At 37.8% G+C, this 18,976-nt stretch overlaps 1 long non-coding RNA gene across 1 annotated transcript; it reads right to left on the bottom strand.

Annotated features, from left to right (window-relative positions):
- Nucleotides 1–11,756: 11,756 nt before the first annotated feature.
- On the bottom strand, nt 11,757–16,147 carry LOC137851672 (uncharacterized). The gene is made up of 2 exons (XR_011093344.1): nt 15,688–16,147; nt 11,757–13,090 (listed from the first exon to the last, which is right to left on the bottom strand). It is a non-coding gene; the product is annotated as an uncharacterized lncRNA (long non-coding RNA).
- Between the last annotated feature and the right edge of the window lie 2,829 nt (nt 16,148–18,976).

Below are 18,976 nucleotides of genomic sequence, written 5' to 3'. Positions count from 1 at the left end.
TCCTTCTTTTTTTTTTTTTCCTTTTTTCTTTTTTCCTTTTCCTTCTTTTTTGTTTTTTTTTTTTAAATCCTTAGGGAATATTACTCTTTGTGAAGGATTTTTGTTTATTTATTTATTTATTTATTTGTTGTTTTTTGTTTCCTCCAGAGCCTTGAATGACTTGGCAAGAGAAGATTTACTCTGCATGACTGTAGGATACTGGAGTTTAAACAATGAAAAAGTGTCACAGATTTATTTAAGAGCAGTGAACAGTTGCTGCCTTAATATACATTGTCAGCAGACTTTAATGGGGGGAAGACAGTGAACTGCATGATCACTAGGTTGTTTGTCTAAACTAGAGACATTAAAGATGAGGTAAATGCTTCAGAATTTTCAGGATTTATACCAGGTAGGCCACTGATGTTGCTTTGATAAAAGGTAGATGAAAATTGCATATGCAAAACCACCTTTTTTTTTTTTTTTTTTTTTTTTTCTGAGAACCTCCCACCTCTCCCAATTTCAGGATTCTTTCCAGTCATTAAACAGTTGGCTGTAACTTTTCAGCTGTGCAAATCCCACTCATTTCCCACGAATGAAAAAGTGGATCTCTCTGTAATACCACAGGCTTCGTTTCCTCCCCTTTCTGTCCTTTTTCTCTGTTCTTTCATGGTTTCACTTCACTACTTTCCTGCATCCTCGATGTGATTGTTCTTTTTTTTTTCTCCTCCTATGAATTGTGCATTTTAAAATCAGCCTGTTTGACTCCCACAGTGGGCCTAATTCTAGAGCTGCCTCAGAGCAATTCCTCTTCTGTGGCATTTTAGACAAATGCTAAAGCTATCCATTGGCGGAAAACACTTAATTCACTGTATAAGGCAAAGAAACTATAGATCTGTGGGTATGTGTGAGTATGCAATTAAAACCTATTTTCTATTCTTTATTTGGGACATTTCAATTAAGTAAGTACGACAATCAGAATTTTTTCATCTTGTAATTTTGGGTTGCTTGATTTTACAGTCTTTGCAATCCTGTTTCCTTAAATTGAAGTTTGTTTTTCTGTGGGGATGTTATATTCTTATATACAACACATACAGGCAGAAATGCAAAAATATGCAATGTATAATTATTATCAAAGAAACTCAGTGTAGAATCTTCAGCTTCTTTCAGGAGAAAAAATGCTTTGCAAAGAAAAACAAGATCATGTAAAGATTTAATACATCTCAAAGCCAACACAATTTGGTTTGATACATGACCCTTTTATTTTGCTGCCTTAAAATGTCTCCCTCCTGCCAAAACCATTTGTTACCTTCTTCCTTGGGGAAATATGCAAAGACATGCAGTTATGCTCAGGCCTCCCTACTGGAAGGTTTTTATTTCAATCCTATCAGCCTCTATTCTTGCCAATCATTTTTCTTTTGTTCTCAGTATCCATTCTTTCCAGTAATTCACTTGAGCTACAATATCTGAGAAAGACTGAGCACCACTGTAATTTAAAGGAAAAGATCTTTTCAGGCTGATTTGGTTTCAAGCAGCTTTTTGTGAGAGAGTGGTTTGCAGCCTCCAGACAATTAAATACACTGACTGAAGATTGTTTATCACCAATTAATCCATACAGAAAACACTTTTATTTTTGGCAGAAGACACTAAAAACTAACAGCTAACATTGGATATAACTTCTTGGCGAGTGACTATATGAAGCCCAACTATGCAAGCAAGTAGCTGTTGTTTGCTGCAGATGTGACAAGAAGGTGGCAGGCTGCAATGGAAGTGACAGAAACTTGGAGTGAAACACTGACCATACCACAATCCTCAGTCAGTGCCACCCACTTCACCAGGGCCAAGATTTCTGCCCATATGATCATTCAGATGACTACAGAGAGGTGTTGTAGCCATAGAAGAAAAGAAGCACCATGTCTTTCCCTACAATAGACTTGACAAAAGCATGAGAAGTGGGACTGGGAAAGGATTTCTTTTTTTGCTAAATAAGCAGCCTGGACTGCACTAGGTCAAGACACCTTCAACTGCAATGAATTTTCCATCAGGCATATAGACAAACTTTGTCATTTTGGGAAATCATATGCATTTTGATGACAATGGAAGAACATTAGAGAAGAAAAAGATGATGGATTCTGTTTTCTGGATTTAGCATAGGCTAGTCACGATGAAGTTTTCCAGATGCCTGAGCAACCTGTTTTTTCTATATCTGTCTTGATCAACTTAAGAAGGGAATAGTCATTTCCAATAGTGGAAATCTCTTCTGTACCTCCTTAACATCACCAATATCGAATATTGCTCTAATATATGCCTACTATGAAATTAAAGGTGGTCTGCTTTGATGTCAGTTAAGTAGAAATATGGATGAAATTTGATAATAACATTTCATTATCCAGGCAACTGCTCTCAGACCTATCTGCAGATAAGATAACCAAGGCTGGGGTTTTCTACATGCATATAAGGTCCATCTTATATGTATGGGCAGCACTGCAGCATGCACTAGGCTGGATTTCCTGACAAGGGACCCATTCAACTCACTCTGGAGAGAAGCCTGGATAGGAACTGTCATGAACTGTCAGAGTCCACCTCTCTGGACTGAGGCTCCTGCTGTGAAACAGGTTTCATGTTGGGAAAGATGCAGTGTCCATCTATCATTTGTGCAAAATGCTTAAAGATCTCCAGGTAAGAAGGGTTATATGTGCAGAATGTATTACAAAAGCAATGCTGCCCAGAGAATAACAATCTACCTCTGTCTAATTGCAGATTTGGTTAAATGTGGAAAAAATTCTCCACCGCTGACTTGTAAGTAGAACTAGATTTTTTTTTTTTTTCATTTGAAAAAGTTTGCATCCAAACAGTTTCTTTGAAATACAAAGATTTTTCATTTTAATGATTTTCAGTGAAAAAGTTTTCAAGTATTTTGTTTTGTTAATCTTTAAATCTCTTTTATATTTCTCTTTTATATCATAAATTCTAAGTGTGTATATATATATATCACTTCAGAATGTTCTGACAGTTTTGAAAGAAAATGCTCTGATTCATTTTGGAAATGGTTCTTTGAGGGGATATAAAGAACTTGCATCTCCCACAAATCTCTAAATTTAAACTTTTGCATTCAGATCTGGGGCAAAAACAAACATTGAAATGTCAGAATTTCATACATGATAGTTTTTTTTTTTTTTTTTTTTCTCATGACATTCTGTTTAGATTACCCTGCACAGTACGTGCCTTCCTTCTCTAGTCTGCTTTTGTATTCAGAAAAATCAATTCGAGTAGTCTAAACAGAGATCTGCTGCTGGCCCTGGCCTGAAGGGTTTCAGAGTACCCATCACTCAGCCGACAGGGCTTAAGATACAAACTGATACTTGAGCTCAGCAATGAGAAAGAATTGGAAAACCACAGCAGAAGAATAAAAAGATACTGCTGTTTACTTCCCCCCCCCCTTTTTTTTTATTTTTTTTGTTGTTGTTTTTACAATGTCCTAACTGACTTCTCTTTCCTCTCTTCATTTTCTTTTGTGCTTGTTAAAGAAGACAAATGAGATTCCACCCTCTTCCAACAACTGCTCTTTGACAATGTTGGCAAATGACTTTTTCCTATGTGTTGCAAAAGCCCTTGACTGAGTTGACCAAGACTCTGCAGTCTTATGCTTGATCTAAAAAAGGACTTACTAGTGAGTTCAGACTATCTGAACTTCAACCAGCTCCAAATTAAGGTGATTTAGGTGTTTCTGTCTTAGAAGAAAACCAACAAAACAACAACAACAACAAAACAACACTTCAGATTTTCTAGTATCTTACCTTTTCGAAACCAAATAAAACATTCCCAGTTTGGGCTCCAAACTTCTCTAAGCCTCTAACCAGGGAATCCTATGCATTTGGAAGCATCATTTACTGCACATACTTGTGGAGTTTTTAGGCTCCCTTACAGCTCAGATAAGCTATTCTTGGTTATGCCAGGTCTCTCAACATCTTTTAGGTTTTATTTTTTATTTTTACTTTTTGCTGTCTCATTCCCACAGGGAAAAAAAGACCACAAGATGCCAAGAAAGAGATAATAATATTTTTTAGCATTTGTACCTTGTTAAGATACATCTCTCTACCTCTCACTATGTTTCTATCCCTCCTGTGCTGTGTGGGCAAATTACTCATTGTAAACAACTCAGGGTCTGAGTTTCCTTGAAGAGGAACAATTACCTACAGTAACAGCCTGAAATCTGGCTGTTCACATTTGGGTGGAACTTGAGCAAAACAGTCACAAGAAAAAATCTATGACCACAAAAAAAAATCTCTTCCCTCCAGCTCATCCTTGTAAATTAGCCAGAATATTAACTTTGCTTTCAGGGTTTTTTTGTCATTTAGCTGATTCTTTCTGTTTCTGTACAGCTACTGCCAGCTTATTCTCCCTATCTGTCTGTTGGAAACAGAACCAGAAATTGTAGAAGTTATCTGCTTTTAGACTTTGCTCTCAGGAATGGATCTTTGAGGTCTCTGATGCCGAGCAGCAGATTGTTGTTTGTTCTCAGTACATCAGACTGTAAATCCACTGAAAGTGACGTGGAAAACAAGAAGTGTGTTCTTCTCAAACATGCACTATCACAGTGTCTGTGTGAGGTGTTGAATATTCTCCACTGTCAACATGTTGTCAATAACTCCTGGGAAAGCAGTATAAAAATAATCAAACACATAGTGAGGCAGAGGGGGAAACAGTTTCTGCACCTGTGAGTTAAAAATGTGCAAAAGTAATTGCTCAAAGTGATTAAGAAATGCAGATACAACCTTATTTATGGAGGTGTTTATTTATTCATAAACCCTGGGTTGATAGCATTGGTTAGTATAGCATTTTGTATATCATCAGTAGAAAATTGTTGTTATCCCTAAAAAATAGCCTGCTGCATGGGCGAGTTTAATGTGCAATAAACTCAGTGGTGCAGACACAGATTTTGGATGCTTGAAAACTGAAAATTAGCTGGAGAGCTGTTTGGTGGGAGTATCTCTGTAGACACAAATGGAACATCTGCCTACATCTTACCTGACTCCAAAGATGACACACTGTGGAGTACATGTAGTTTCCACTTAGAGGTAGGTGGAGCTCCGGCTGCTTGCAATGGCCTCTAGCATGTTGGAACTGATGAAGGGAGAGTAATAGCAAACTCTGCCTAGGAACTGACATTACTCTGCAGCTTTTACAGCATTTTTGATAGTATAATAATAATAAATTTAGTTGATCTGATTACTGCTTTCTCTTTCTTCCTTTTTAACTAGATAAATAACTGACTCTTCTCAATATGAGTTGTGTTACAAAGTGTGAGAAGCTCACTAGGTCTTTCTCTATCATTACAGAACAGAAAAATACAATACCCTGGGCTGACAAAAACTGAGGGAGAATGATCACAAAAACAAACAAACAAACAAACAAACAAACAAACCCAAAAAAACAGTTCTACCAAGGGGTAGGAAGGAGGAAAGTGTTCCTTAGATATTCTAGATGGGTTTGTAAAGATTTATTGGACTCAGAGCAATCTGTAGCCTGGTAAATTGGTGTTTGAGGGTGTCACAAACAATAATGTAGTACATCTTGCACTACAAGGTACAGGTGTCCAAAAGCTATTACAGTCCAACCACTGCACTAAAAGTGTATGTGTGCCTGTGAGTGGTACAAAAAAAAATCTTTTTTTTTTTTTTTTTTTTTTTTCATTTTGGTAGAAATATCAGAGAGGTCCCCACTCTGAAAAAGGCCAAATAAAATTTTTTGTTCTCAGATTCAACATTTAATCTTGTCAGTAATAACTCAAAGGGAAATAACTGTGTGTTAAAAGTATGTCCTGCAACTTTTGATAGTTATGATATTACATGTTCCTGAAATAGATGGACTATACTGTAAAATCTTGTATTGCTCCATGGTATTACAAACTTCTAGTTCTTTAAAGAATATAAATGTACTCTTTCTTTATCCTTGTTTTGTCAAAATTGGCTTGTTCTTTCTCAAATCTTTGTCAGAACTTCCTTGCCTGCTTCATTCTGGCTACTATGATAGTATGGCACTGCTGAAGGCTGAATAAACTGACCTTCTAAGGCTGCTATTGATTTTATAAATATTTTATTCCCATTGAATATCACAATATCTGATAATATTTAATTAAGTCCAGTGATACAATCATATTAAATCAAGTATGTTTCTTAAAGTGGCTCAGGTTCTTACAATAATTTTCCTTCTGGCCTGAGGTGAAACCTTTTTTTTTTCAGACTAGCAGTCTGCAGATTTATATGACAAGCTTAAGAACAGATTAACCAGTTTATGATGTGCACAACATAATTACAAATTGCTAGTCAACTTAGAAAATAAATCAATGAGGATTTTGCCCCTTACCAATAGTAGAAAGTGATGGCTTTCTCACAGGATTTGAAAGCTCATCTCTGAAAGAAAGTAGATGAAGCAATCAGGAGTTAGATCCTTTGCAAATCACCACAAGAACCTGTATTTACTGGTAGTTACAGAATCATAGAATCACAGAATTGTCTAGGTTAGAAGAGACCTCAAGATCATCGAGTCCAACCTCTGACCTAACACTAACAAGTCCTCCACTAAACCATATCGCTAAGTTCAACATCTACACATCTTTTAAAGACCTCCAGGGATGGTGACTCAACCACTTCCCTGGGCAGCCCATTCCAATGCCTAACAACCCTTTCAGTAAAGAAGTTCTTCCTAACATCCAACCTAAAACTCCCCTGGCGCAACTTTAGCCCATTCCCCCTTGTCCTGTCACCATGCACATGGGAGAACAGACCAATTAGATCCTCAATTAGTCAACCAATAGATCCTCCTGCAGAGTCTTCTTACACTCAAGCAGATCAACAGACAGTCAGAGGTGCGAACCAGGTTGGGAAGCTTTCTGGCAATGTCCCTGACCCTGGCCCCAGGGAGGCAGCAGACTTCCCTACGGGTAGGGTCAGGCCGACAAATAGGTCCCTCTGTTCCCCTGAGAAGATAGTTGCCCAAAACAATCACCCTTCTTTCTGTCTTGGTGGAGGCAGTCCTGAGGCATGGAGTGGACTTCCTCGCCCTAGGCATCCTCCTGGGTAGACTTTCTACCTCTTCCTCAGCTACCAGTCTCTCAAGCTCCAGAGCCTCAAACCTGTTGCATAAGGGCACCTGGGAAGGTGGGGCCGGTAGGGGGGACATCACCTGCAATATCGAGCAGGGACCTGTTTCCATTCCTCTTCAACTGCTAGGTCCTCTCCCTCTGCCAGACACCCCCCATTTGGGGTGTCTCACCCCGGTACCTGTCCTTCAGACCGCGCAGGGAGTTGCTCCACAAGTCTATCTCCCACTCACACTCCCTGATATCCCTCAACCTCTCCACCTCCTCCTTGAGTTCTGCCACGAGGCGGACCAAGATGTCCACCTGCTCGCACCTCACGCACACAGTCTCTCTGCCCCCTGCAGGTGGCAGCAACAGGGTCAGGCACTCCCTGCACCCGGAGACCTGAACTGCCGCAGTTTTGAGTGGGCCGTCGGTCTGGGTATGTATAGACTTCCTAGAGAGAGCACTGTGCCTGGTGGAGACCATTGCAGCTGAGCTAGCGGTTAACTGCCGTTAGAGGAGGTGTTCATATGAGGGGGGGAATGCTCTGCCCTTCCTGTTCACCCTGCCTGCACGAACTGCCTCGCAAACTGCCCTGCCACTCCCTACTGACGCACCACGCCCTGTTTGCCTGTCCTGGTTGCCGCACTCCTGGTTGCTCGTGCTCCCTAGGGGCTGCTTTTGAACGGCCGGGGTGGGGGTGCTGCTGGCTCCGCCTATGCCTCATTCGCCTCCCTCATGAGGGCTGCTGGATCCTGGAGGCTCCCTCAAGTGGGCTCAATGCCGGAAAAATTAGCCCTGCCTTCCGATCCCCGGCTCCAGTGCAGAATGCGTCTGTCCCGGAGCCGATTGCCTTGACAAGTCAAGTTAAGACAAGAAAGATACAATCCATCAAAAATGGTAGAGAATAATTTAAAGCCAAAAGGGCAGAAATTACTTGATCCTCACTTTTTTTTTTTTTTTTTTTTTTGGCAACATTCTCAGCAACTGACCATACCCCTAATGCTTTTCTTTCCATCTCCAAAAAAGGGTCTTAATGCATCATGTGCATTGTTTTCACCTGAGTTACTCTGTAAGACAAAAAGTAGCTTGCAATTCACATAAAATATTAACAGTGGTCTCACTAAACAAAAATTAGAACTTCTATTGGAATAGTGTCCTTACAGAAGTTTGGATGGATTGTGGATGGAAGTCATTCTCAAAGCTTAATGTTTTAAGAGTTTAAGACCTTTAAATGTCATCTTTAAAGGGATGAATTTCTCTCTTAATAGATCCATATATGCTCTGAACAAATAAAGTGAGTGAAAAAATCTATGAAAGAGATGATACTTTTGTATTTATTGCTTGTTTCAGCAATTTTCTTCTTGCTTGTTAGAATATCTGAATCAGTTTCTGTCTGCTCTGTTCCCTAGAACACAGGGAACAGAGATAGAATGGAATAGAGCCAATTTCTATCCCATTATCCCATTTATCTGATTGGTTATGTTTTCGTCTGCCATATCCTGTCTAGGTCACACCAAAACTAGTGTACAAACACCCAGAAGTAAAACATATATATATATATATATATATATATATATATATATATATGGATCTTGGCAGAAAGTACAGCTTGCATGGGAAATCACATCTCTTGAGCAGAATGTCCATAGATGTCTGGGTGGCAATCGGAATCTCTGTTGTGAGAGTGGTAGATGAGACTTTCCAACTGCTGTTCAGCTCAGTTCTTATAATCTTTCTGGATCGTGGTCCTACATGCCCACTCCAGCACATGCATCATCCATCATTAGAGATTACCACAGAATCATGGAAATGAATGATCTCCAAATTCCATGTACAAAACTATCTCCTAATTAATGCATTTACAGGAACCATTCATACTGACCATATACAAGCCTATGTCAGCCTATACCTATGTCAGTTCTGCAACTGGAACCACCTGGAAATACCAGATTCTCTGCCCAGATTATTTTAAATACAAAAGTGCTCTTGGCCCAGCAGGAGTTTCCTGGGAGGAATAATCCTCAGGCTCTCTAAAATACTACCCCCCCCCCCACCCACCACCACCACAAAGACTTCTTGCAAGGGTTATTAAAACACTTTTTTTGTGAAGTTGGTGTTAAGCTGAGTCTGTTACCTTGTCTCAGCCCATTTCATTCTCTCAAAGCAGTTGAGTGTTTCAGCTATGTAGGACTAAGAAGTTCTTGGACTACCCAGGGAGTCAATCTCTTTAGCACACTGAGCGTGTAAATGAACCTTTCATATCCAGCGATGCCACAGTTATAACTAAAGGATAAACTTGAGTTCTGCCTTCTCCTTGTAACCTCATTTCCATCACTTATCCCACGTGAACGACTTTCCAGTTTTTCTTGCCATGGTTTTCTATTGATCTGTTTTGAGCCTCCTCTAACACAGCCTTCATTTATGGTCAGCCCAGATGTCTTGTCTGCTATTCTCACAGTGTTTTCCTATTTACTCTGTGAAATGTAAGAGAAACTGTGGTTTACTCTGGGCTAGAGATGCCAGTCTGCTAGTATATACCTTGGGAAGAAAGTTTTCAGTAACTTGCATAAAAGGGTAGTAAAAGTTACCATGCTCAACATTGCCATGAATCAGACTCTCAACCTTAGAAAGTAAGTAGTTTCATACTTAGAATTAAAAATAATAGTAGACTTCAATTTATGGAAAAAAAAAAAAAAAAGATTTTTTGACTTATGACAAATGTCAACTAAAATGTTCATGCTTTGATACTCCATGGTAACTGATACACACTTTCTCCAGGAACAGATCTAGGGTAGGGATGGCTGAAAAGATTGTAACTTTCCTTTGTTTTCCTGGTGTTGAGAGACTACCTAATTGCACTTGGCATTTGTTAGCATTTCAAATACTGACACACACCAGCCATCCTTCAAAGAGCTGGTTCTCAAAGCCCCATCCTCAGTGATGCATAGTCTAGACTGTGGCTGGAGCAGAAAAGTGGTCTTTGTCAAAATGATGTTTCAATGGAAGGAGCTCCAGGGCTGTCACACTCAGTCTCATTTTTTTGTGCATTGTGGCTAGGGTGGCAACCACAGTGCATGTTATTTGCTGGGCCAGATTCTTCTGCACCTTCAAGATACTTCAGTTGCTCTTTTGGATCGGAAGAGAAAATTACACAGATAGTTTTTTTCTTGCATAAGGCCCTGAAATCTATCTTGGAAGTGTCCTGACGTTGTCAGCCACAAGAATAGCTGGAAATCATAATTAATTTAGCAGTGAGGGTGTGGCGTGGGGTCTTGGGAACAGCCTATAAACCAACACACTTGGGAAATACTCTCTTGGATATTTTGTAAGAGAACAGTCACAAGGGGCCTGACAGTCCTCTTTTCCTCAGCCAGACCCCTCTGCTGATCATTATTCCAGACCTATTTTCCCAGGAAATTTGCCTATTTTTCTATTGATGCCTGTTGGTTAGTTTGGTGTCAGTCTGCTCTGTTGTGTCAGAACAATAGAAAACAGACTTGGCTTGGCAAAAGTCTGCCTCTTGCTCACATGTGCCTGTGTGTGTGTGAACAGATGTGTTTATTACTGGGAGCTTCTTACCTTGACATTGGCAAAGGCAGGATCTAGCCACAGGTATTAAATTTATTTTTTGCTAAGCTTTCTGAACAGAACAAATGTTTAGATCTGATAACACGATCCAGCATCAATGTAATTCTCCAATTTGGGCAAAAAGCTACTATTGTTTATATGCTCTATGTGCCAAAAAGTAAAATAGCTCCTTTTTTTTTTTTTTTTTTTTTAATATGATTTGCCTTTCAACTAGGAACTGAAGAGAGAGTTGAGGAAGATTTTGATTGGAAAACATCTTAAATATTTTCAAACTGGCAATCACTGTGTAATATCCATGGCCACCTGCTCAGTAGTTGTAGCAATTCAAAATGTTTCTGTAATTAGAACTCATTATTATTTGTGACTGAATTGTCAGGCTAAGCCACCTCTACTTTGCTAATGTTTATTGCTTTCGTAAATGAGAAATTTATGTCAGATGCTAATTTTATGTGTCATATATATTACATTGTCCTCGTTTCTTTGGAAGAATGAGAACTTCAAAGACAGAATAAGTGAACATGTGACAGCTATTGAAATATTTTGTTCTCATACCTGTTTTCATTTCTCCAGATCCCTCTAAGGGAACTCATGTCCTTTTTCTCATTTATCACTATGGACATTATATAAAAAGTGTATGGGAGAGATAAGGATATGTGACTTTAGAAGGATTGATGGGGACTGCTTCTTTTGCAATATTTATGCATTTTTTGAAGGTCTGTACTACAGAATTAAAATAAATAAATAAATAAATAAAAGGGAAGAAAAATAGCATATACAACATGAAATCCTTGTAAAGTTTAGGTAACGTAGATTTGGCAGTGTCTTGCATATTTTCCCCAAGGAAGATTTGTATGAAATAATCAGCTTGTTAAATGAATGCGTTTTCCATTCTTGTTGTCTCTCTTTCCCTATTGTATACTTTAAAAGGCAGTAGGGTCATATTCTGTATGCAAACTTGAATCATTCTTCTAATTTTAATGTGATTCAGAAAGTGCTTCTGAGGATGGATTTGAACCTATTACTCATTTGTGGAACTAACTGTGGAGTTGTTTCCTGTTGCTTTCAAAGGAGTTACTATTTTGACTGCAGGAGTTAATGCACAATCTTGCAGAAAGCCCCTTAACTCATATCAGACATTCCCATTGATTTCTCTGATACACTTAATATAGTATTATGTGAGAACACAATTAGTGAAGACAGTGAATACAAAGTTCAGATTTTCTAAAAAAAAAAAAGGAAAATCTAAAGGAAAAAAAATAAAGACAATGCCAGTAGTGCTGGAAAATAATTCTTGTTTACAAAAACATGGGAAATGACAGTTCAAATTGCATTACTTTGCCCTACCAATGACATCCCTGAGTAATAGGACTATAGAACAGAACAGGAGAAATGAAGACTAGCTTGAGTCCTGGGGGTTGGTCAACCCTTGAATTTTGTAGTGAGACTACTTATCAAACTGCCAGTGAATAGAAGAGATGATTTGCTTTCTTTTTGTAGTGGGCATCCATTAAAATATAAACTACAGACACTTCCAGTCTGATCCCTGCTTTTTAGCTATCTTTGGTATTTGAATATCCTTTCTATCACTACATGTATTATAGGGAGGGAACTGAGAAAAAGGTGGATCATATTTTTTAAAGAAGATAAGTATCCTGAAAATCTCAAAGTTTGTTTTCATTATAAATCTGACATGGACTCATTAGATCAGTAGTTTGACTCACACTGGGACTGGATCAACTGCTCTGACAGTTAATGCTTGGTGCTGGCTTCTGCAGCTCTTTGGAAATTTAGAGACTGGTACTAGAGGTACTGGGATGTACTAGAAAGGACAAATCTTTGCATCTAGTACTTTCAGGAAATGAAAGAAAATCACTTGTGCAAAAAGAAAAGTGCATGAAATCTAACTGATGGCAAGTTGATTATAAACATTATTTTGAGGGCAGGGGTAAAGAGTTGCAGCAAAGTCCTAGATCAGAAAAGTCAGCTTCTGATTATTGAATTTCTACATGCAGGTGTTTGCTGACTTTGACTGACTTACAGCTGGTTGAAACAAGCAAGCCTGTTCCCTATGGGTCAGTCAGAACTGTTTAATAATTACATAACTTTTTGTTCATTCTACAGTCCTTCCCTAATTTTTAGGTCTCTCCTAAACAATGTGCAAAGTATGGTGGAAAAAATAGCAGGATGGGTATGGTTCCACGTCACAAAGGAGAGCATTGTGTCATGTAACTATACCGCACATGGACTCTACCAATCCATTGATTGATGAGTGCAGGCAATCCCAGCATGAGGAAAGAATTTTGATTCTTAGAGGACAGAGTGGGCAGGCTTTTCTGCTGAGTTCCTGCAGCTGCTATGAAGAAAGTCTTCTCATTGTTCTGGACAGCATCTTTGATCTTGGAAAAGCAGTGGTTCAGAATCCAGCTTGTTTCATGGTTTCTGCAAGATTTCAGTAGGAAAAGAGTTTTACTTTACATTTCCCCAACACTGCAGCTGCTCCTGGCATTCTGTGTTCATTTGCTCAGGACAGCACCAAGTGCTGGTTGGTGTAAGTAGCATTGTGGTAGATGAACTATTGCACACTACCACACTTTGATTGTAGCCTTGAGAAAGTAATTAAAAAACTAAAATCACTTCAGTTTGCTAAATGATATAACCAGGGTTTACATAGACTCTGTTTAGACACAGCTTATAACAGATTCTGTTATTTACAAGTGCTGTGAACCTGTGCTTTTCATTAAGCCTGACTGAGTGAAATGTTTAGTTAGGAATCTATCTAGAATATGAGGTCAGATTTTTTTCTGTGAATGTATTTATTTATTTATTCTATTACATACATTTACACATATGCTTCCATGTCATCTTGTAGTGATGTTATACCTAACAGATTTTGCTCAAGAAGCTTCTTTAGCAACCAGTTATAACTCTTGACATACCACATATGTGATGGATACATACAACATAAAAGTTTGTTTTGTTGGCAGCCTGAGGACAATATTCCAACCACTTATTATGAATACTTTAGTTCCTGTTTATTGTTTATGTTCATCACACTAATGAAACAGGTTCTTACCTTTACATGCATCGTGATTTAGTGAGATTTAGTCTCCTGAAGAATTTTCACCATGAAGTTAATGAGAAATTGAGGGCTCAAGTCACAGCAACTCTTTTTAATAAATACAGTAAAAAAAATCTGTTGCTACTCACAGCACCAGAACACACTTCTGATTGGAGAGAGGTGAAAGACACATGAGTCACAAACCAAACAAGCAACTAGCATCCACGTTACTGCATGACCTGCTCAAAGGACAGTCAAACAAGCAACATATAGTAGCACTTGTCTTGCAGGATTCTTAATTTATCACCACTGTTATCTTCTCTTTTAAACTAATTTCCCTTATTTGACAGCATGATATTTTCATACCGTTTTCATTTTTCCACACATGTATTTCAGATCTTATGATGTTTATTATCACTAGATTCGTCCACCCTATTACAACTTTAGGATTTGTGTTCTTATGCTTTCAGAATTATATCTGATGAATTGATTGTTTTTTTAATCCTGTAATTTTCATGTTTTCATTCCACCAGTCATCATAATATATTTTATCCTTAGAGTTTACTAAAAATTGTACATGCATGTCTGCTTAAAGGTTAACATTTTATTTAAGTTGGATGATGACAGATAAATACAGAATTTATATGGTTCTACACGTCACATATTTGCTCTCTTTTCCTCTCTCCCTCTCTTTTTCTCTCTCTAAGCTTGTGATTTTTTTTTTTCGTTTGTCAACATGTATCATTAGTTTTTTCTATTTGTCATTTTACTTGTGATTAAAGAGTTTTAAGCTATTTCCTATCTTGTTATATATTGCCTCTCAATACTGGTATGATCTAGATATTACTTCCCTACTTGTTGATATGTTAATATTTGGAAAAAAAAATGTTTTCTTTTTCTATAACTCTTTGCATGCAGAAGACTTAGAAAGGAAAAATAAAGGGAGGAAAGAAAAACAAGAGAATAACTTAGCTGTATCTGTTCATATTTGCAAAAAGCGCATTCTTCCCCTTCAGTTTTCCACAAATATCTCCTTCAGTGTTTTCTTGGAGAGTGAGATGGCTACTAAAATACTTGTGACTGTTTCTTGATTGATTCCATGCTCTGGGACTTCAGAAGGCTGCTCAGGAGCCTTTTTTATTTTATTTTTTTATTATTATTATTTTTTTATTTGTTTAGTTCTTGGGCCACAACCAAGAAATATCCCCAAATTATTGCTGTTTTTCAGGGAAATGAGCCATCTTCCCTACCTAGAATTCATGATATGTGTAGAAAAAGAAAGGAATTAAGATCTTTTTCTTAAAATTGGCATTTTATCTTCTGGCTCTTTTTTTTTTTTTTTTTTTTCCCTCTTTCTGTTCCTCAGAAAAGGGGATCAAAGCAATCAAGTGCTGTTTCCCCATGGGGAAAGAAAAGATTAAGAAACAGAGGGTGAATGTAATGCAGTTATATTTTGAGTTCACATCTGTCTTCACCTGCTGACAGAAATTACAAAGAGAGACTTCATCTTCTCTCTTTTTTTTTGGACATGTGTGATATTCTAATGAGCATTTTTAAGACTACTTTTTGTTGCCTCAAAATTGCAAGCAAAAAAGCAAGCAATATATTTTATGAAGGTAATTACAGAGCACATAAGCAATTGTTCCTGGGGTTACAGAATGTGACGTGGGAATTACCTTAAGTTTAACTCAGAATGTTTTATGAATCAGATGCAGCACTTGTATAAAAGTAGCATTCACTATGGCATAATTAACTACATGTTGCAGTGGCTTGGCCACAGCTGGCTGCCAACTTCCCACCCAGCTGCTTACCCCTCAACCTCAGCATTTCTGGGGAAGAAAATATGCAGAATGAGCAAGCAAGGTTTATGGATTGAAATAAGAACAAAGAGGTCAATTTCACTCAGCTTAAAGGCTGCAGGTTGCACTCAGTCCCTTCAGTGAGGCAACAAGCAGTGAAGAGGTTGTTGTAGTCATACCTTAGTGGTTCATCTCTGCTGGTCCTTCCTTTTCTTTTCATCTGCTCTGTCACAGATCCTCCATGGACTACAGTACCTCTAGGAACATCTGCTCCATCAAGGAGCACTGCCTCATCCTTTACCTTTTCTTCCTCTGAAGAAAACTCTGCTAGAGTTTTCTGCCCTTTCTTAAACATGTTTTCAAAGAGGTGCCACTAGTTTGGCTGACGAGCTCAGCTGTGTCCTGTGGAGCTAACTGGAATGGGCTGTGTCTGGTCTGGGGCAACACCAGCCTCCTTCCTCAGAGAGGCCACCCCAGCACTCTGCTAGCAATGCTTTGCTACCTGCACCCAATACACACACACACAGCAGGAACTTCATGCTGCAAGAACCAATGAAGGTGACCTCTTTGAGTGCTATCACCAGGAGCAGAGGATGCTGATAGGTCAGAACAAAGGCCACTGGTACTTTCCCAGCTTCTTCCAGGATTAAAAAAGGGCACACAAAACAAAACAGAACACTAGCTTTAACACTAGTTTAACTAGCTTAACACTAGTTTACAGTTATAAGCCAAATACAGCTGAAACAGCCCAGGAACTGGACATGTAAAATTTACTATGGACAATTATGTGGAGGCTGACATTCCTCTGTGATTATTATATTTTCTATTTCATGCCTTCGTAGTTATGTTTGGATTCATTAAACATGAAGCTTACACAGCTTAGCTTGAAATGACTGTGTGCTGGAAGTGGTGTCGCTAATTGCTATTACTGTTGCTAATGGCTAAAGAAGGACTGGTAGGCTCACAGGAGAAAAAGGGAAATTGGATATTTTAACCAGACTAATGCAGATTAAAACACAGCTAATAAGCCTCATGTGAAAAGCTTGTATTTAAATTAAAAATGTCATTTTCTTGTGGAAATTAGCATTCCATTTAAAGTCCTGTTTGTTCATCACTTTCTGTAACTATGTAGGGACTATGTTTTAGGGTATTCATGATAATAGTAGAAAAAAGAAAAGAAAAAAAATCACAAAAGATTTTTCATTTCTAAATACTGTTCACATATCTATTAGACTAATACAGTTTACATCATCAGGACATTTCTACAACATGGAAAATTAAAATGGTTTTTTTTTTGTGTGTGTGGTTTTTATATAACCTAACATATCATGGGTGAATTTGTAGATTTCTTTCCCTTTTACTTACAGAAATAATAGTATTTATTTGACTTGTAATGTTACACTTTTTTTTTTTTTTTCTTTTTTTTCTATTTTTTATCAGTTAACTGCAGAATTCTGCTTTCTGGTACATAGCAAGAACTTAATTACTTCACATCTATGACTTGTTGCTTATGTAGGAGCTTGGCAATTAGTGGTAAACTTGACATTGTTTACTGGATTTCAGAAGCAAATTTACAGGAAAAAAAACGTGATGGAGGGAGGGATGCTGTACAATAATAAGAAAGTAGCTGTTTAGAAAATATTTCTGAAAGCGAGTTTCATATGATTAGAAAGGTTGTTTCATATATTGCCAAATACCAGTGTTTAGAACAGCCAGAGAGATTTCCTGTGGAAGAAATACAGAAGAGCAGTCCCTGAGGATTGACTCCCTGGGAACTTGGGACTCACACAGCGCAAAGGCCTCATGGAAATGAATGTTCACAACAGTGTTCTGTTTAAAACCTCAAAATACATTTTTCAGAATTCATCTTAACACACTCTTGGTGGGTTAAGATCTTTCAGAATAGTGTAGTATATTGGTGGTAAATAGAAGAGAGGAAAATGGGATCATTTTAAAGAGGACTTGCACTGCTAATTAAGTTTGTCCTGATGAGACTTTTTTTTTTCTTTTTTTTTTCCTTTTTTTTTTTTTTTCTTTTTTTTCTCTACCAAGCTTTCAGAGCACATGCAAATATTTCTACACATATTTTTTTGGCTTGCATGTATGTGAGAAGTAAATGTATATCTTTATATAATTATATACTATGTCTAGTTATACAGTTTAGTTTAGTCAATTGAAAATAAAAGACACATTCTCTTTTCTGTTTTTTTTTTTTTTTTTTTTTTTTTTTTTCTGGTGTTCTGTAGGACTTCTAGTAGAGCATTTTTTCCACTGCAGGGCACACTAAACTGATAGATGTGCCTTGAATCTGAAAGCTCTGGCTATTCTTCTCTGGCAGGTGGTCAATTGGCTAAATACAGAGCAGTTTCACAACTAAAGATCTCGGGGTCTGCAAGGTTGTAACAAGTTCCTTTGCCCTATTCCACCCTTGTAGATGAGATGAATCAGGATCAGAACTCACACAGAGAATTTGGCACTGCTAATGTTACTATAGGAAATAGAATGGACACAGAGACTTCAAAAACTTTCTGCTCATTCTGGTTACAGCAGATTACAGATGTACATCAATCAATACATAGAAATGAAAAATATTTTTTTCCTATATGAATACATGCTACTTAGAGAATCCTGAGGGAAATTTCTAAAACAGATCATTCCAATGATATCTTTTGCAGAAAACTAAAAACAGATTGTAGAATAACAATAGAATAGGTGGTGATAGGAGGAATCTTTCTGATATTCAGTACTGCGTACGACAGTGATTAACATCCCAATGGAATAGTTTGATAGGTCTGATGAACCTAATAGAATAGAAAAGGCAGAAGGATTTCTTCCTATTTTGGGGAAAAAATGTCTGAGATAGCCCAAAAGAATTCCTCAAAAGTCTGAGAAAACCCTTTTGCAATTATGTTGAGTGTGGGATAAAATTGTAAAAGTTAGAAATAAGCATGTGGTGAATGTAAGAGAGGAGTTAATTGAAGCAAAAAATAGAGATTCCTGTTGCAGATTTACTTTTGGAAAAAGGTGAAAGACAAACATCAACTTAAAGGCAAACTGCAATAGTGGAATTATTGTAAACAAAAGAAGGCAGTTGTTGCCTCTGGAAAAAAAGCAGTTGTATCCTTAAACTCTCAAGGAATTTGAGCTTGCACCTTTATGGTTAGAGGGTGCCATATCCTTAGATGAACAGTGTGAAATGCATCATTGTTCAATATATGTGAATGCAGACACAAGCTTGCTCTGTTGCAGTCTCAGAAAAACAACATTTACATAACTGGGGTTATATTCAGGCTGAGATAAAATTTCCTCTGAGGGACAAAATATATTAGCTCTGACTCGATGATCTGATGCTATGGTTTTCAAATCAACACAGGGTCATGTCTCACCAGGTAAGAACACAGCAGGGGATCTGGTTGACTGCAATATATGCTCATCTCTCTGTTCAGTGGAGGGTTAACAGGATAGAAC

The sequence above is a fragment of the Anas acuta genome, chromosome 2 (genome assembly GCF_963932015.1).
Source record: "Anas acuta chromosome 2, bAnaAcu1.1, whole genome shotgun sequence".
Taxonomy (NCBI): Eukaryota; Metazoa; Chordata; class Aves; order Anseriformes; family Anatidae; genus Anas; species Anas acuta.
This window is presented reverse-complemented; position numbering and strand designations above follow the sequence as displayed.